General features: G+C 28.0%; 1 protein-coding gene across 1 annotated transcript in view; it reads right to left on the bottom strand.

Moving 5' to 3' along the window:
- The window catches only part of LOC129981382 (cytoglobin-1-like), a 201,702-nt gene extending 187,407 nt beyond the window's left edge, over positions 1-14,295 (bottom strand). Inside the window, exon 1 of the mRNA XM_056092213.1 lies at positions 14,175-14,295. The gene's annotated coding sequence lies outside the window, so the exon portion shown is untranslated. The remainder of the gene's footprint in view (positions 1-14,174) is intronic.
- Between the last annotated feature and the right edge of the window lie 424 nt (positions 14,296-14,719).

Genomic DNA, 14,719 nt, shown 5'->3' with positions numbered 1-14,719 from the left:
GTCATTCATTTTTACGCTTGGAGCGAAACTAATTTGCAGGATTCTCAATCAAGTGAAATAATTTGATTCATTTTTCCCCTTTGCTGCATTTGCCTAGTAGAAATAAATTATTTTCTTCATTAAATCACACAAATTTAATTTGAATGAAAAATTATTAGAGATTATTTTTATTTAAAATGAAGTGTATAAATATAAAGATGAAGACAGAAAAGCAACGATAACATTTTAATACATTCTTCACACGCTTATGTTTATTTGTGTGCATGTGTATATGTGTGCTGGCGTGTGTGTATACATGTGCGCACGCGCGCGCGCGTGTGTGTGCGTGCGTGTGTGTGTGTGTGTGTGTGTGTGTGTGTGCGTGCGTGTGTTTGTGTGTGTGTGTGTGTGTGTGTGTGTGTGTGTGTGTATGTGTGTGTGTGTGTGTGTGTAAAACCTTCTCTGATGAAACAGGCCTGGAGTTCAGTAACAATTTTTTATTTTTCAATTTTTTTAACAATTTTTTATTTTTATCCAAAGAATCCAATTTCTACCTATTGTCAAAATTTCTTTTCTGAAGCTATGACCAGAGAAGTGCAGCATACTGACTAAGAAGGCAGAAAACAGTGATCATGAGAACCGAACAGAGTGTTACAGCAAAGAGTTACAGTTACAGAGAGGACAGTTCGAGTGATGAAAAAATTAATTTTAGAATGTAAATACTGCATCGCTTATTTTTATGATTCAAACCCTCCTTCGTACTCAAACACTCATCGTCACCCAATTTTTTCACTATTATCTACAGGTATATTTCCTGTCTTAAACAATAATTTCAACCCACAGAATTTCACCAGAGTTGTATTTTTGTATTAAAAAATAGTTACAGATAAATAAATAAAAAATAGCAATGATATGTACTCTCAAATTGGTATAAATACATTAACATATAAAAAGTTTTTTGTTAATTTAAATATTAATAACAAAAGAACATGAAACTATACAATTCCACACTAATTAATGAATTTTTAAATTTTTATTTAGAATTTCTGTGCAACAATAAGCTTTACAAATTCCAAAATCACAAAAGTTAGATTTAGTTACTTGTTCTTTTAATTTTGTTAGTTGATGTGATTTGAATGAGCTAGAAAAAGGAAAACACATCTATCACATACTCTCAAATTTGTCTCTTTTTTTATATAATATATGCAAAGTTATGGAACATTTAAGTAGTAATTTAAAAATATTCGAAATAAAAAGTGTGCAAGTTCCAATTGACAACAATTTCTATTCTGCCAACTAAATTTATCATATTAAAAAAAAAAAAAAAAACTGCATCTCTTTGCATGACAAGAAATATACTGTACATCTGTTTATGTTTTATATAGAAATAATAGCAATATACCCTAAATACAAAAAAAAAAAGAAAGAAAGAAAATCAAGATGAAAATATTATTAGGAGTACGAATCTTTTAATAGCTCCGAAAGTGACCTAGTTAAGGACTTGATAAAATACTTAAGCCACAAATACTTGGTAAATAAGAAAAAAAAAAATCCTGCTGTCGATAATTTATTGAATTATTTAGAAATGGATGGAAATAAAATTGCAGTTGAATAAAGTTGGAAAATATTGAAGTAGTTGATTGATGAATATTCAAGCTAAAATATCTCCATATATTTTTTATTCTACGTAAAGAAGCTATTAAAGAGGAAAATGGACTTCTGAAAATATATAGCTTATATACTCTAATGGATATGAAATTTTTGTGTAATCCATTATTTATTTTTAAGAAATAAATATAAACTGTCTTTTTAAATCCCTATTTAAGTTGTCTTTTAATCTTTCAATTAATCTTATAACTTTATACGTTTGATAATCATAACAGAGCGCCTAGATCTTTTACTTAAAAAAACATCTCCAGATTTCTGGCTATATCGATTTTGTTTTAATACAATAATAATTTTAAAATATTATAATTGAAAATGTATTACATTTTAAATGTAACCGTAACTCATATTTGTTAAACTTCAAAGAAAACTATGACTGCTCTTATGATTTTGTAGCGAATGCCAATCAATTTTCATATGCAAATCAAATTGTTAACTGCAAATTGCGGCTCCGTTGAATGTGACATAATCAGGATGTGCCTTCATCCCATCCGGGTATTAAAGACTCGCAATGTATTTCTAACACACTTTCCTTTCTCTCTGAACCGGTACGAGTATACGCTCAGCTGAATTACAATTTGAAGGCCTTAATTTTGTTATATTTAAATAATGTAAATAAATTTGCTGTGTTTGTTAATCTGACCTTGTGACCGAAAAGAAACTTTCATCAACAAAACACCATAACACAGAACTAGACATTAATAAATTAATATAATATTCATTAAAGTGTAAAAATACGTTCATAAGTCTGGCAAACCGTTTCATTAATTTTATTTTTGTAAAGCTTATACTTTATTATAATAAAGGATAAAATTAGCTTTAAAAAGTATACTAAAATACTACAGAATAATATAACTTCCGAAAATTTTTGAAATTTCTATCATTAAAGTATCCTCTGGGAAATTTATTTAAAATCGTCCAAGAAAACATTACATATCGATTTTTTAGTGCATCTGTTTCCAAGATGACTCAATAAATCCCTCTTTAACTAAAATTTCTTTCAGTTTTTCATATTGGATCGATCGCAGAGTTATTCCTTTTATTAAAATATAATTTTTTGAAAGATTTATTAAAACAATCATTACATTTTCATACTTGCTCTCTACATCTTTTCAATTGAAAAGCGTTGCGACGGAAAGTGTATGAAAAACACCAGAGGCAAATTTTTCTAGAAAATTTGAATCTTATTTTCGATATGGAAACAATCCCTGATATGATATATGAAATCTATTCATTAAATAAAAACATTTAAATGCTCATAATATATTTATTTATCGCTAAATGAAATAGATTTGCTTATAAAATCAAGAATTTAGTCTATATTTCAAATAATTACAAGATTTTAGATCACCTAGAGAGATCACCTAGAGATTTAGATCACCATTGAGTTTAACAAATATATATTGAAGAAATCATTCCCAAGACAATTTAGGAAAAGAAAGTTTTTTGTGCATAAACAGTGATTGTGAGGTAGATTAAGGAACGTTTGGGATAGATTCTTAATTCTGATGCATGGTCAGATGCAAAAGACCCCACCTGATACATACACACAAGCACTAATCACAATTTCACACCATATTAATGTGAGGGCATGATCACATACATATCACATATTTGGTGGAATCGAGCCACGACCCAGTTTCGATTTTATGCCAAGAATATACTATTCGTTTCAGAATTTCCAGACTAGTACTTTTCAATTATTGTACTTCCGTTACAGGCTGGTAGGCTGAAAGATGAATAGTTAGCAGGCCTCTTAATTCGCTAAATATAAACATTTCCTCCTTTCATCTCATACTTTTTAAAATGAAATAAACGTCTCCTGACGTATGCGCAACAGCGTGGAGTGTTTCCGGATCTGAGAATGAAAAGTATCTCTATGCTACAGCGAAATGAATGAAAAGGTAACTTATATACAGCCCTCAGCTCTGATAGCTGGTCATTTTCTAATATTCGTATCTACTACCATTCACTCAACCATCCAATTAGCAGTTTGAATTAGAATTTTTCACACTTTAAGGTTTATTTATTTATTGCAGTATTAAACATATAGTAAGAAAATGAAAAAATTATGATAGTAGAATCATTGTCATTTCAACTGCTATTTCATAGTTAAATTATTGTAGTAAAATTTCTATATCGAAAGTGCAAAAGAATGAAAAATAACTCTTTGGGCTTAGAAATACGTTATAAGAAATGGTTACTACATCTTCAAATGAAACATTGATAAATGAGAATGTTTCGGTGATATTCAGTTCAGCTTACTACTTTATTTTTTAATTTATTTATTTATTGAAATCATATTCTGCACTTTTCACGATTTCCTTCGTTTCAAAATAAACAAGATTTATGAAAAATTGTAAAATTCCCTTTGATAAATAGCCATATATCTGAGCTAAATACTGCAGAAAGACAAGTTCAAACATATATTTAAATTTGTTTTAAGTTTCACTATGCAATGTCAATCAAGAAATAGGGTAAAGCAATACAATATGGGTAAAGTAAATGAAGTTATTTAGAATTCCCTTTATAGCTAATTTAATATGGGTAAATATATCACTAAAAATTAATACCATGAATTTGAATGAATTATAAGTAGTTAATAAAACATTTATGCAACATGAAAGGAAGATTTCGTTCCTTTTTATTTCTGTACATATAAAATTATGATAGGTAGGGGTTTTTTTAATATAAAAATCAGGCTTCAGCTGCTGCGTTGAAATGGAAAAATAGGTGACAATATATGCCTTTGCCATTGTTTCTGTTGAATAGCAAGTAGATGAAAACAAACAATGAAAACCGTACCTTTATGTAAAGGTAGCATTTACATGTCCAATGCAGTAAATCTTTCTTTCGAGCAAAAGAATGGAATATGAAGTCACGAAAAAAAATCTTTAAGGTGTGCAGTATTCATTTACTGCATTGAGTAAATTTAGAAGAAAAAAAATCATAGACTTCACTTACACGTACATAATGCACTTGAAATTTTACACAGAGCTTAAGTAAAATAGAAATTCTCACGAAGAAGCAAAGGATAATGTTCTTCTTTTTATTATTCGCCAGTTTTTAAGGATAATTTTGTTTCTTATTTTCTCGTTTTGGAATTGTTAGAGATCGAATAAATGTCAATAAAAACATCTTGTTTATTAATAAACAAAACAATACAACTTCTTGTTTCTTTCAGTGCTAGAATGTAGTTATTGTGAAAACACATACCCCCCCCCCGATAGATAGTGTTATCTGTCTATCTATTACAGTTTTGATAAAAGAAGTAACAACTGTAAGATTTTCAGATGAAAAGATTTTATGAAATTTAAGGTAGGTAACTACATTCTTTTTTTTTTTTTTTTTTTTTTGCAAAAATGTGATTTTTTTTAATTTAATGTTTGAACAGGTTTCTTTGTTTCTAAATCTATTTTTTGCTTCTAAATATTTTTAGAAAGTTATGCTGTTTTTTAAAAATTGCATTTACATACGTTTTAATGCAAAATTCTAAGCTTTTACAGAATTTTCTTAAAAAACTTCAAAAATTAAATTCAAACTAAATTAAAATCTATTGCATACCCTTTTATTTAAATGTGATAAAGTAGATTCTCAATGTGTTCTGCAGTTCATGAACTAAAGAATAAATAATCTTTTCATTTAGAAATATTTTACATTGGTTTTGGTGAAACACAATGTGAAAAAATGCAAATATCGTCTTATTTATCAGTAGAACCCTAATATTAAAAGACTGGATAGAAATACAGCTTATTTTTGAATTCTTAAACTAGGTAATATTTTTTTAATCGATCTTCAAAATTCTCCTTGGCGAGTTTTTTGGCGATTAAACCCGGTATGTGAATTATATCCGAAATTCGAATTTGTCTTTTAAATGTGTTTCTTCCAATCGATTGAGAGAAAAAATTTGACACAAAACTACAATTGTGGTCATAAAATCACATATCAAATTTGATATACTTAAGTCATTGCGTTTTGAAAACACAGACGGTTAAACGCTTGTTCAATTTGGCTCAAAATTTGACAGGTGTCGGTACTAAAATTATTAAATCTATGTACCGATTTTTGTAGATCTAGCTCTCTTTGGTTTATAGTTATCGTGTAAACTTATATTCGAACAGCCGGACCAACAGACTTACAATGAATGGAATTTGCTCAAAATTTGATAAAAATCTTCAAATTTAGTGTAGAGACTTTATACAAATTTTATCCGTCTAACTCAAGCATTTTTGTGTTATATTTGTGATAAAACAAACACACAGACGGACAAACTGGTCGACAGACGTAATGCTAAAAATGTGTTTTCCCATCTCAGGGAGGTCTAAAATCGGAATGTCACCAAAATCTAGAGTTTATATTTTTTGACGATTGCAATATACTTTCTCTAAACTTCATAGAAGAGAAAGTAACGAATCCTGACAAAATATGACTTCCGATGTTGAAAAATATCTTAATATTTGAAACAGATTAAATTTCAAATAAAGTAATGTATATAATTTGTTCTGAAACGCTACATTTATGTCTACACAATCTAACAGAAGAGTATCTTGTATTAACCTGTATTACGTTGAAGAAATTTTTCTAAATTCTAACTTAAATAATTTTTCACTTTTGAAGTGCGGCGTACGTTTGGGGACTGTCATGTTCAAGATGAAAAAAACAAAAGGCAGCAGAGAGCTATGTATTATGAAGTGTCCAATTAATCTACAACTTCAATTTACAGATGAATGGGATGATTGAATTTTTAAGCAAGGGACTGAAAGTGTTACTTACTTACACATCTCTTTTTACTTTTACATCAGATTTAATAGTTTACAAGCAGGAAGTAAATACTAGTATACAAGTAAATACAAAGGAAAAACTCGCATTATAATTTCGAATAATGATTTTTGATTATCTTCCCAATACTGTTTCAGTACTTGAGATCTAACTGAATTTATTTTTATGATTGCAGTTTGATTAATTAAAAATAATTTTGCAATAGTATATATTTCTGATTTAAAAAACTAACTGCAATAATTAGAACATTGCTTTCATTGTCAAATAATTTTAAGCGTAGAAGCTAAAATTAATAATCAAGATAATATGGATAATATTCATTATACTTCTTATATAAGACTAATAATTCTAATACGAATTATCAAAGAAATAGCTTTCAGATCGTTGATTATTGTTACAAAAATGAAATTTTAAAATAAATGAATGCACATCTATTTAAAACTATATATTTAAATATGTGTACATACAAATATATTTACACATATAGTTTAATACACATTAATAGTAAATAGTAATTAACGTGTATTAATTATTATTTATGTAATAGCGCTGTAGAAACTATGTGTGTAATATGTGCTGAAAATTCAACTTATATGTATAAATTTTATATCATTTAATTGTATGTTAATAGATGTATTTATTTAATTTAAACTTTTATAAAATGAAGGATTGTAAGAATTTTGATATGCTTTGGTATCAGTTTTATGATTTCATTTCTTTTCGATTTTTTAATTACTGTCTAAATGCAATGTGCAATAAAAATGCATATTAAAGCATGCCTCATTTCAAGCATGGAACTGCAACATTTAATCCAGTTTAAGCAACATTTCTAGAAAGGGAATGGGTTTGAAAATTCTTAATCATTTCTGAAATAAATTTATTTAACAGAATGCCTTTTAGAAAAATGAATAATTACATGACCGAAAAATTTATATTTAACTACAGAGTCAAGGCAAGAAAAGCATAATAATGGTAATTCGTTTTGACTCAAGGCCATAGCTAAAATGGAAATATTGATCGTTTTTTATTTTTGGCGTTTTCAAGAATAGCACATTTGATTAAAAACAAACCACAGGAGAACAAGAATTCTTTCACGCACAGAAAGTTTCGTTTAAAACAGATTTAAGATATAAAAATTACAAACTTTTGTGAATGGATTATTATTGCGAATAGTGCTAAGGGTTATTTGAAAGAGTTAGATACAAACGAAAGAAATTTTCTACACCCATATGTATCATATGCATTACATGATTTTTTTTGTTTTGATTAAAATATACCCAATTTCTTAATGCTAATCAAAATTTTAAAACATATCCAATCAGTCAATTTTAATTTTAAATGAAATTTATTTAGTTCTTATTTTTATAAGAAAGCATCACATATCTCTTAAAAGCTTGAAACAGAACATGAATTATCAATCAAACGTTTGAATTCTGTACATTACAGTACTTTTTAAAAATAAGGTTCAAAACTAAAAAGTAAAACGAAAGCCTGAGGTTTTTCCATCAGAACAAAAATAAATTTTACACCTTTACAAAATTTTAAAACAGCAATACATTTTCTTTCATTCTAATGTATTTTCAACAACAGCAATTTAAAAGTTATGCAGACCTTTCCTGAATTTTGGCATTTTTTAAAGATTTTTTTTTTTTACTTAATTTTTAACAATAGAGTTAGAACTTTAGAACAATATTTCTTTTGAAATTAACCTTAAACTGGCTACTCCGATCCGCCGGAAGGCACACGGAAAAATATGAATGACCGGACTACCGCAATAGCAATACTGGCGGGAACTGTTGTTGAGTCCTAAGGACCATCACCGGCCACGGTACAACCCTTCCCTTGGGAAGTACGTCCCGTCATCGATCATCGATGGGTGGAGCCAGGCCCCTACCTTTTTGTGTACCCACCAGAATGGCGCAAACCAACTATCATGCCGGTAGCTTCTCATCCTCACTTACAACCCCCCCCCCCCCCGGAGATTTTCACTGAAATTAAAACCATTTTCATTGTTTCATATTGAATTGCGTCATTTTCTTCCATTGATGAAAGTTAAAGGGATTCTGTTAGTTATTTGTACAGTTTACAAGACAAATAAAAAAAGTAAAGCTACAATATCGCTACAATCAATTCAACCGGACATTTACATTTTTAATATAACTATAACATCCCTATTAGAAAAATTCATGCACTCGATAAATAGAACATATATACGCAGGTTCTTTAAAATAAAATGGTTTTATTCTCAGGCAAACTAGCGGAATTATGACATGAATTTATATCTAAATCATTGATATGAAATCAAATATAACCGATTTTCCTAGTAAGTCTGACCGACTAGTCTTTAATAATTTAATTGCTGTAAATCTCAAAAAATTTAGTTGACGGGGAAGAAAAAAAAACGAAAAAAAAAAAAACACTTTCACCTTTACCATCAAGTATTTTTCAAATCAGTTCTAAAAATTCTAGAACATAAACAAAATTTATTTTGCCCTCCTGTGTTATATCACTTATGAAACAAAGATACAAAAGCTCATGCTTGTACCAGATCAGTTAAAAATATCGAAGTGCTGAACAGGCATTTCCCATTTTTATTAGTTAGTTATAATGCAAATAAATCCGGCTGTATTTTTTAAAAACATGTATAGATTAAAATATTCTACAGATTACAATGACTCGGTTATATGTAAAAAATGTGGTTTTTCCACTTTAAAACCTTCTTCTCAATGTTGAAAGACATCCTATCACAATAACTGGCCTTTTGAAATCCTCATTATTCTCATTTAAAAAGTTAATGAGGATAATTTATGGTAAGATTGATTTTTTTAGCTTGAAAAAATATTCTTAGAGTAAAATAGCCCTTAAATAAGAAAAATATTTTTTTCTTTTGATATCATTATAGTTTTTTCTTCAGAGTAGATCTGAATTATTAACAAAAAGGTACTACAAAGGTACTAGTATTACAGATTGCTGAAAAATTCCATATTCTTATATGCATTACTTTATAGCTTACTAATTCGTTAAACACAAAATTATGAAATATTAATTAATCGATGTCAACAGAAAATTATGAACAAATAAAGGCTTTCAATAAGTATGTTATTTTCAAAAAAAAAATATTATTTCTTTAATAAGATTTCTAGTCGTGATTGATTATAGATATTTAATAGATTGTATGTCCTGCTATTGATACGCATAATGGAAGATGAATGCCATGTTAATACATTATTCATAAATATTCATTATCATCTTCCATATAAAATGTTGAAGCCTACATAAATAGCCACAGTAAAAAAAAAGCAACAAGTAGATTTCTTTTTTTTTATTTTTGAGGTATTGACATTATACAATTTACGTTATCATTAAAACGTTTTATTTTAATGTAGTGCCTAGTATGGGAAAACAAAAATACTAAACTTTTCGATTTAGTTGTTTTAGAGTAAAGTAACTCGGATTGAGGTTTAAGACGAGTATAACTTATCTAAACAATATTCCTTGCTGTTGTCCTTTTAAAGTGAGGCTCAAGTCCTTTTAAACATTAATGCAAATATTTTATGTCCTTTATCACTATAAAATTAGTTTAACAGCACATTTATGACACTACTTTCCGCTCTACTGTCAATTCTACACGTGTTTGAACTCTCATGAAAGAAGTCGATAAACAAAGCCGGCTTTGCCCAGCTGTGGCCAAGATTGGAAATTATGTTTATTCAGCAGAAATCGATTGCAAAGTACTGATACGGGCAATAAGTAAAGGCAGTCGGAAATAACCCATACAAATAGAGAGTTGAAAAATATTGAAAAATTATTTTCACATCCTTCCATCATGAATTGCGTTTGGAAAACAATATGCAAGAATTAAGTATTGATGGTATCAAATGTAATTTCAAAAAATCCTTTTCTTTAAAATCTCAAAATAAAAAAATAAAAAAAAAAAAAACATCTCCTTACATTTTAAATCTGTTATCTGAAAAATCATGGTATAGTGCTTTAGGTTTAATACATTTATATCATATTCGTCTGGCATGGTAATATCAGACGTTGCATTTTATTTAACCATAACCAAAAAACATAAACCAGTTTTCCATCATACAATTTCCAGAAAAAATCCCAGGCAAAAATTCTATTTAGGAATTAATGCCAAAAGAAGGGATTTTTAAAAACCACAACGATAGTAATGAAAATAAAATGCGATTGTAAGATTTTATAAAACGATAAAATTGATTTGACTGCTGTAAGGAGAAACCAATTTTAGAATTTATTAAAATGAAAGAAAAAATAAAATTCTTAAAACTAAATTTTTTAAAGTGATTTAAAATGAATTTGTACGATAATATGCACCAAAGTCTTTAAAATAAGGTATTACAATTGTGATTAACTCTTTTAATTTAAAAAAATAAAATTCAGAAAAGAAGCATTCTCTTAAAGAGCCCTTACTACCTAAGAATTAACTACGAGCTAAATTTAATAGATCTAGAATTTACAGAACATGGCATGCTGTATGTAAGGTTGATATGTATTAGGATTAAAAAGTCTAATGATACGAAAAATTCACAATTATTTGAAATCCACAATTAATTGTAAGCATCCTAACACACCAACAATGCAACCATTGCAAGTGGTATAAAACAAATCATTTTTACAATAAACTGTATCAAAGTATTTTTAAAAATTTTTCTTCAGTCTAATACGAATGTGATCCAAACATAAAAGCAAACGTGGATATAAATAAACGCTCGTAATTACAGCACCGTTTTAGAAGCAAAACTTTTATATTGCTTTTATTAATTATTACATTAAACGTCTTACATTAAAACGTCGGATTAAGTCAATTAGAAACACGGTTGTGCGAAGGAGTGAAAACAATGTAATTAACTGAATTTGTAAAGAATTTTTAAAAGAATCAATATCCAATTTAGAGGATTATTAATCCAAATTAAATTAATTCTATTAACAAATGATTTTTCGACGGAAACTCGGCGTTTTCTTTGCTCATAATAAACGTTTATATATGTATTTATAATTGGAGTCACTTCTGCCAATGTTTCCTTTCGATTAATTATGTAATTTGATTGCAATTATGCTAAAAACATATCTGTTCTGATAGAAAAATTTATCTGCTCACATATAATTAAACATTTCTTTATAGATAAGAGAAGAATAGCATCTGAATTTGAGCATCTACATTCATTTTCAATATAATATCTCCGTTTTTGTAGTTACTAATTTCATAAATCTATTTCTTATAAATTACATTTTCAGAGAGCATATTTTTTTGAAATTAAAATTACATAATCTTACCTCTTTCCCTAATCCATTATCAGAATTTTCATATTTATCATTGAAAAAATGTCTTCTATTTAATTCAGCAATACATTTAAAAAATTTCTATTAAAAATTGTAGGATTTTTTACTAAACTAAAAACTTAAATGAAGAATTCTTAATAAAGATTGATTATCGACCGTTTACTTTTATGTACTTCATAACAAGAATTTGAAAATTTCGACTTTTTCTAACAAGCGTCAAATTTGTGTTTTCAATACGGAGTAGTTGCAAAATCGCAAAATTAATTATATATTTTTTTATCTATTTACTATCGCAAATATTTTTGTATATTTTTTAGAAGTAATCTTGAAATAAAAATGAAATATTCATCAATTTACTTTTCCACGTAAGAACCTCACAGAAAAAAAACCTTTTTATTCGACTTATAGATTTACTATAATATTAAAGAAATGCATACCAAAAGGTATATCAAATATTTGAATAATTATTTCCTTATGTTTAAAATGAATCCTTTTCAAAACTTGAGCGAAATTTTCGACTTGCGCAAATTAAACAATCATTTTTCCAGAGTGTGAAAAATCGATCAGTCATGGAATTTTATAATGCAACGTAATTTAGGTCACAACTTTGTAGTTATCCTATTTTCAAACGAAGAATTCTGAGAAAAGTGAGTCTTCACATCATTTAAGAGAGGGTTAGGAAGATTTGATCCTGCCACTTATTTCATTCCGAAGGCAATTAGAAATATTCTTTCAAGCAGAAATTGTTCAAAAAATATCCATTTTGGTTAATTTGATTAGTTTCTCTGTCGCAACTGTCACAGGGACTGGCATTTTCATTTCCAACTGTCAGATAATGAAGACAGCACAAGAATAAGCATATAAGTGTTCAAACTATGCAAGAGCAAAAGATTTAACCCCGCTGGATTTTATGTGCACTATGTTTAGGAGCTGGAAATATCTATACAACTCGTATTTTAAATCCTTACTTTTTCTTCCAAAATTTAGGACGACGGCATTGTTTGTTACAATGAAAATGTCACACATAATATTAAATAGATTTTATTCTTATGTAATAAAATTATTTAAAATTTATAATCTAAACTATTTTTATTAGAAAAACCAGGTTCCAGTATCCCTAATATCTTAATAACACGAAATATTATATAGTTATTTTAAAATAAAATTACAGAGAAAAAATATATCCGATTTCTTTCACAATATCCTAATAATAAATTATATGGTTTTCGACGATAAATGTTGGAAAAGGCTGTGTTAATTAAAGATATAAATAATTTCAATAATTTTTGGAAAATAAAATTTTTTCTTAGTTAATAAAGCAGAAAAGTTTGGTATCAATCACATTTACAAATAAAACAGCAATAATAGTAATTTATAGCTCTCATTATGCATCACGAACAGTTCTAAACCCAAAATTCAGGAATGTTTTTATTTTGATAGCTGGTAAAAAATTTTAATGTTATTAATCAATTTTGAGAAATTATAAACTTATTTTACAAATTATAAACTTATTTTACTCTTACTGAACAATTATATTTAATAATGGTTTAAGAGCAAATATGTCAGTGATTTATATTATTTATTTCATGAACACATTAACATAAAAATTTTATTTAAAAATAATTTTTAAAAACTTATAAGTCATATTTTACACATTAATTGTCGAATGTTCTATAAAATGTTCTTGAGGAATGTATTTTTAGTCAAAATTTGTACTTTTTAACACTGATTTTGTGTGCGATTAAATCTTAGATTTTAATAGAAAAGCTGATTATTTCAGCTATCTTTTAACATAATTTTTGTGGAATCTTTGTAAATTTTCTGCATTAACCATCTATTTACCTCATCATCTTCATTATAATAACAAGAACATTCTCTTATTTCAGTTAATCCATATAGTATTAAAGTAAATTTGCGATAGAAATCGATACTGTAAAATAATATTTTTGTATTAACATGACATATTTTATCTATCAAAACAGTTATTAAAATTCCAATTTTGTTTTCAAATCTTCATCAAAGAGCACTCATTGCATTATTTCAATTCACGTTGAAATCACTAAATCATGACACATTCGAAAAAAAAATCCATAATGATGATTCACCCAAAATGTAATGCATAAATCTGTCATTTTTTAAAAATCTTTCAGCACTTTCCTTAAATTAATTCATTTTCACAATCAAAATCCACTTTAACTTTCTATACAATTCGACATCTGGTCTGAAAGGAATGATTTCAGTCATCTTATATTTTAATAAATGAATAATGCAAAAAAAGATATCTGAAGTAATCCCAACACAAGTGCCCCAAACTTTAAAAAAAACGACTTTAAATCATAAACATACATTGGAGAAATTCCCGAACAAGTAGATATTCGATCATCCATTTTAAGATCGAACATGCTCAAGACTGGCGTTAGGCAATATAAACAATGTCCGCTTACCCCTTTGGCGTCGGTGACGGGCACCCAGTGATACCTATAATCCAAACGAAGGGTGTTTAGACGATCAACGCGAGAAACATGCTTGGTGGGAGGAGACGAAACAAGTAGAGCAATCGCCGACCGTAACTGTTTCACGGAGAGCGAGGATTTTTTGGCTGGGATCCCTGGCTCTTCATCCAGGGTTACTCGCCGCCAAATTAAACGCCAATGTTTCTCGCCAAGGTGTGAGATGCAATGGAAGCTATTATGCAGGGACTCTTTGATGAAATACATTTATTAAGTGAGGAGAGTGATATTCAGTGATCTTTTATTTTCTGAGACAATAAAAATATTCGAAAAGTTTTTTTTCTTCACTGACTTCGGAACTCTAGAATAATTAGTACTATTTTTTTTGAAGTAAAGTATATGTTTACTGAATGAAATTGCTACTCAAAACGCATGAGCTAAATATTTTTTTATAGAATCAAGTATGTGATCACTTCTAATTCTATAATCATGGCAAAGCAAATGAATCGTTAAAAAACAGTTTCCATCTTTTTCATCGT

Source organism: Argiope bruennichi, chromosome 8, assembly GCF_947563725.1.
Source record: "Argiope bruennichi chromosome 8, qqArgBrue1.1, whole genome shotgun sequence".
Taxonomy (NCBI): domain Eukaryota; kingdom Metazoa; phylum Arthropoda; class Arachnida; order Araneae; family Araneidae; genus Argiope; species Argiope bruennichi.
The sequence above is the reverse complement of the archived record's forward strand: the minus strand, read 5'-3'. Positions and strand labels throughout refer to the sequence as shown.